The sequence below is a fragment of the Cucurbita moschata genome, unplaced genomic scaffold (genome assembly GCF_002738365.1).
Source record: "Cucurbita moschata cultivar Rifu unplaced genomic scaffold, Cmos_1.0 Cmo_Scf00277, whole genome shotgun sequence".
NCBI classification, from domain to species: Eukaryota; Viridiplantae; Streptophyta; class Magnoliopsida; order Cucurbitales; family Cucurbitaceae; genus Cucurbita; species Cucurbita moschata.
Window position 1 is genome coordinate 3,324 of NW_019268793.1, and position 6,388 is coordinate 9,711.

The 6,388-nt window shown below is 38.2% G+C and overlaps 1 non-coding gene across 1 annotated transcript; it reads right to left on the minus strand.

Moving 5' to 3' along the window:
* Window positions 1-5,758: 5,758 nt before the first annotated feature.
* TRNAP-AGG lies at window positions 5,759-5,830 on the minus strand. The gene has a single exon. It is a non-coding gene; the product is annotated as a tRNA-Pro (tRNA).
* Between the last annotated feature and the right edge of the window lie 558 nt (window positions 5,831-6,388).

Here is a 6,388-nt window from a genome sequence, read left to right on the forward strand (position 1 = left end):
AAACTGGAGATGGTCCCCAAACGGGACCATTTCGAATCGCAATTTCTTTGGTTCCCTGGCAGCGTCAACCAAATTAACCCTACGGCGTGACAATCCTTGAGCTTCCACTCTACTGTGGTCATGGTATCCAGCTTCACCCTCAAAATGGGTTCTTGAATATCTTTCTCGTATAGATAATCTTCAATCTGCATCTTCTAGAAACTGATATCGAATCCATCAAACTTTTCAATTCCAGTTTTTGAACTTTCCATCTTCACAGATCATGGTGAATCTCTCCTCGCTCTGATACTAGTTATTAGAATCACACAACAGCGCACACACTTGATCTAAATGAACACAAAGAACATGATAGAGAAAATGTAAGAAGAAATATTGACCAATGGTTTTGTATTAATGACTTTAGGTATGCAAAGAGAGGATATGGAGAATGAGAAATGTACATTTAGGAAGCACTGACTAATGGGTATACATATTATTTCAGTTTATTATATATAGCTTCACTATATGTAACCGCCTACTATATATAATTATTTAGTATATATTTCTCTATCAGATTTTTACTATATATCTTCAGCCTTCATATCCAACATTCTAGAGCCCAAATAGTCAGGGATTGACATCCTGCTAGAACACAAAGTCATTTACATGTCCCTAGCAAAATGTCTAGTAGTAACGGAGTTTAACCCAACGATCATTCAGACAAACATCCATCAACCAAGAGGGGTGAAAATGATTACGATAGTACAGTTTAGAAAGAATCTTAGCCATGATGAATCTACACTTGCTGCCATTGTTGTATTTACCTTAACAAAAACTTTATTGCCACTACATGAACACCATCACCTAAAACAAGAAGGTGAGATATTGGGTTTAACCCCACCAAGAGATTTAAATCACAAGATTAGTTTTATGTCACCTACCACAAATAGATGTCATACAGCTCAGCTTGAGCTAGTTGAATTCTACAAATAGCAAAATGGCATGTTCACAGTCGGGTTTATTTGACCTGCAAAGGCTCGTGTAAGTGATCACTCAAATGCTTGGCAAAGAAACGAAGCCAACACCTCTACTAAAGAAGGGAGACAAAAACAAACCACTAAAGCAACACATGTTCAAGCAGAAATACCATCCAGACGGATGAAGAGAAGGGTTGACCACGATAATTTCAAAGCAAATAGAGAGTTATGATAAGTTAAGGTCAGATCAACTTTGAGTTCAAAGCAACAAGAACCAAAGACTGGTTCGAAAATTCTATGGACTAGTCAAAAGTTGTCCACAAGATTAGGAAGACATCATACAGGATCCAATTGCTCCTATGGATACAGACTAACCCTGTTGTCCATGTCAGTAACTTGAAACGTTATTATTCCGACCAAGAAAACATCAAGTAAAAGCAGGTGGTATGATGTCATGCAAAGAAGAAATTGTTTCATGCGAAGAAAGTAGGAAAGATACCAACAGAGAAGACTTGAAGAGTTAACAAACCGAGAAGTGATTTTCAACAGCTCCTAGTAGGTTGGAAAAGACTCCTCAATACTGAGATCAACTAGAAGCGCGTCGCGAGACCTAAAGTCAGCCTCATCCTACAACGTTGAGTTTATGAAGAGCCGGTTGATAGAGATATTGACAAATTGTATAAGGGCAGATGTCGCGGTCATGATTGGCCAAGGCGTGTTGCCTGTGGCTGCATGTTAGATGTCTCAGCTATTCTTGTAAACGATTTGGGGTTCATGGTGGCATGCTCATTCCAAACCCCTTTTACTTGCTTTCATCTTAGATAGGCCTTTACTATTATTGTTGTGCCAATACGGGGTGTATGATTAGTCCTCAAAATCTTATCTACACCCATCAGGACTAAAATGTCCCAAAATGTACTATAGGAGAACGTGACCAATTGTTGTTTCTTCACTTCTAGCTTATAACATTGCTTTATTTGAAATTGTTTTTAACGTATTTCCTCACTCACGTTTTTTAAAATATTTCTTCTAAACGTGATTCGAGCATACACTACTATGTTCGTTCAATCTTAATTTTGCATGGTTGACTTGTTCATTGGATTAGAACAATTGTCACATAATCATTGTCTCACTACTACAAGAGTGCGATTGTGACACTTGTCTTCCGTTCAGTTGTGGGCCACATCTTGTGACTAGTTACATGAGTTTGGCCTGGAGAATACGTGTAGGTTGAAAAAGAAATGGTTGGATGCGGACTTCGAATAAGGGCTGGGCCATGGAAGGTTTGTTTTTTTTACCACATATGGACTTTGGGCTAGTGAGTCTTAAATTTGGGTTCGTTTGAAAAATTTTGGTTCGTTTTTTAGTTCAAACGAACCCAAATTAAACCTACTAGTTCCTTCTTCCTTGCACGACTCACTCCTATTCTCTATTCTGCCTCTTCTTGCTCTCTGAAACTTCTTTAAAGGCTATTGTTCACCGATTATTTGGGAGCATCTTCCTTAAAAGGATTGTGACCACAGATGATCTATGTAGAAAATTTGTACCCTCTTTTCTAAAAGCTTTAGCGAACAACATACCTAAAACAGATCACTGAACAGACTGCGCTACACCTCTTCTCACCCCCCGGAGCATATGGATCCACCCAATCGATGAACACTCAAACCAAACTCGCCCATCCTTTTTGGCACAGGGACGCAAGAACCAATCCAAGTAATCTACAGTGGGGAGACCCCTTAAAGCAACAAGCGAGAATGGCTAGGTTGATAGCAGGGTTAAAGAAAAGGCGAGTATGAAAAGACGTATCGCGTAACCGTCCCTGTAAGCAACTTCATTCTTTCTTGATCTATGATCCGACTTTATGAAAAAAATCAGTCTTTCGGCTGAAAGTGTGACTCTTGGGTTTGGATAAGTAGGACCTCTTGGTTCGGGGAAAACTGGAGATGTTGGCTAAGAAAGCTAAGCAGGCAAGTATAGGACGGACAAAATGCACATACAAATTGATTGACATGATCCCTCTCCCTCTCTCTTTGGCTAGTTGGCTAGTTGCACGATAAGCGGGAAAGCATATCAGGTAGGGAAAGAAAGGCTACTCGATCTCCTGTCAGGCCAACCCTCAACGGCGAGCTCACCAGGAAAAGCTATAAGTCCGATAGAAGTCCAAGGTTTCGTCTACTAAGGACCAGGAAGCTCTTGAAGGAGCTAACATGAAATGAGAAATACATTCGTTTACGACAACTAATAGATAGCGAACCTTTTGGTAGAAACTGAATGATCCCTTGGCTCGGGCAAGAAAAGGAAAAGGTAGTCGTACTCCTACTTTTTTCGTCGGACGATAGAAAAGTTTGAGCTGAAAGATTGAATCACACCTGGTAAGAAAGGTGGGCTTAGCAGGTTTCTCCAAACGTATAAACAAAAAGAGGAAGCAACCGGTCCTAAAGAGGATATCGATACGCATACATTCTCGCATGGAAGAACCTAGCTGAACCGGATCAAGGGTCCTAACTTAGTCCGACTGACCTTCTTTGGCTGGCCCCCGCCCTTGTAACAAGGTCAACCCATACGTGCTCTTTCCTTTCGTTTAGCGAGATAGCTTACCAGCTCTTTCGGCTCATACCAGCAGTATGAAAAGCGGAATCCTCATTCTGAGTCGAGTCCGCATTGCCATACGAATCGACATCGGTCAAACCAAGATCTCCTATTTTTTCTTTAATGAAAGCGGATCTAACAGTTTCGATAAAACCAACCTCTTCTAAAGAAGGAGTCGTTCTGCCTTGATCATTGTGGACATATGTAGTCCCGCTTTACCTTTGCCTACCGTGAAAAGGAAAGTTCCCTCACAGTAGGCCTTCCCAGCTCCCGAACGTCTTTCTATCAATTGAGAGAGGTATAGAATAGTACAACAAACCAACAAGACAAGAATTGACTCATAAGATGGGCGGTCAGGGAAACGATTTCATTTGTGTTATCCGCCAAGGAAATGATCAAGGAATTCAAATCCTGAATAAAGTACTGTAGGCAAGCGAAGCTTTTGAAAATGAAAGCGTGTAGAACTCATATCCACTTTCTCTTCGATTCGTAAACTTCGGATCTGATTTTCCTTTCCTCTCTTGGTGATTGAGAGACAATTTAGGCCTGGCGTGCATCCGATTCGGTCAACAATAAGGTACAAAGTGGATTGATTAAATGGGCTTGAAGTTCCATTATCGTTAGGTCGAAGATCTCTACTAGGTTTAACGCACTTTGGTAGTTGCGAATGTTGGCGTAATCGAATGTCTTTCTCATTCAACATTCTCTCTTACCAAGCACTCATACTCGCCAGGGTTGAGGAGACAGTCCGTGAGCTAATTGGGTTTCAAGATTGCGTATACGCGAAAAGAGCTTGCTTTTGACTTTCTCCTTGGCGTTTTGTGCCCGGTTCTAGTTCAGGAAAGGGTCTGATCTCTTTCATTGGAGCACATTGATGCCGAAGGAGTCTTCGGAACCGGTGGAGAGGCTATGATGACTTCAAGCTATTCAAATAGCATGACTGATACTACAAAGAAAGGGTATCTAAGTCACACTAGTGGAATAGCTTTTTCATAATAATTATCTCGATATATGATACAAAAAACCTGCCTGATGACTGATAAGGTAAGGGGTTTCAAAAGACAAAAGAATGACAATTCTACGTGTGCTTTTTTTTTTTCAGTGTGCGCGGTTCGCCTGCCTTCCTGACCACGGATAGGCTATGGGGCTTTGCACTTCGGCTCATGAGAATACCATATCAAGGTGACAGGATTCGAACCTATGGCTCTCTGAAACTTCTTCTTCGGTTATGAAAAGTTCCTAGAAAGAATGAACAATTTGAAGAATGAACAATTTGTGTAATGCTCTTTTTGAAGTCGGGCTCGAGACGGTCTTTATTCTTCCAAGAATATGTTTCATTCTCTATTCTCATGTTCTTGGTTCAATGTTTAAAAATCACATTTTAAATTATATTATCTTGCTTAATTCATTTTGATATAATATTGTTGGGGGCATTTTGAGAATTCTCTCACACCCAAAACAATAATCATACCACTTAGACCAAATGTCATTGTAGTCGATATTTAATTCTTAGTTGCTAGTCTATATATGAAATTTATATAAGTTGAAGCAATGCACACGCATTCCTTTGGGTTAGGCCCATTGAAAACTATTTTATTTTTTTATTTTTTTTCCTTTCAAAATTGTGCTTTGTTTTCTTTTGGAGGGGCATTTCGAGAATTGAACTCAAGACCTCTTGCACCCAAAGCAAGAATCATACCACTATAACAAATGCCCTTATAATGGACCATATATTAAGTTGTTTATGGAATGTATCATCATTATTGCATTTATTTACTTTGTTAATGAAATCCATGAGCAATTATTATTATATCTTTTAGATCTAGACCGCTGTTAAATTATTTACATAGGGTTTACGATAATTACTATAGAGAGAAGAAAAAAGAATAGCTGTTAAATTATTTACATAGGGTTTACGATAATTACTGTAGAGAGAAGAAAAAAGAATAGAATAGCTGTTAAATTATTTACATAGGGTTTACGATAATTACTGTAGAGAGAAGAAAAAAGAATAGCTGTTAAATTATTTATATAGGGTTTACGATAATTACTATAGAGAGAAGAAAAAAGGGTTTACGATAATTACATAGGGTTTACGATAATTAGTGTAGAAAGATAAAAAGATAATTAGTGTAGAAAGAAGAAAACAGAAACACAAGTTAATGATGTAGTACTTGCTTTCTCTAAGGCTCATCTTTTGATATATGAACATAGGGGCATTCCAAGAATTGAACTTAGGACCTCTCGCACCCTAAGTGAGAATCATACCACTAGACCAAATGCCCTTTCTAAAAAAAATGCAACATTTTTAATTCCTACTCAATATATTTTTTTCTCTCAAGTTTGAAATCTATTTTCATTGGCGGTTGTTGGACTATAAAACAAAAATTTGATGGTCTAGTATTTTACTTGTAAGTAAGGCATGTAATATTGAATTGTTCTACTATGCAAGTGTTATCAAATAAACTACAACCCAACAAATGAATCAAACTAATCAGTTTGGGTAGGGTTGGATTTATTCGGCTCCGTTCATCAGTTTGTTTGATTTAATTCTTCTATTTTGCTTACAAGAAAATGAAGGTTTTTTGAATGTACCATAGTTTGATTTATGACAAACTCATATGAAATATAATTGCATTAATAGTACTAAGAGTTGGAGTCTATAAACATTTCATGAACTTAAGTGCAACTCACGCTTCATTAAAGACAGATAAACTTTAGTCAAGTAGCTGGAACTTTAAATTACTTCATGTGGAGCTTCAATCACTCTATGTTAGCTACTATCTTTACGATTTACTTATTGGACACGAGTTCTTGGATTTAGGGGATTGTTTTATGTAATT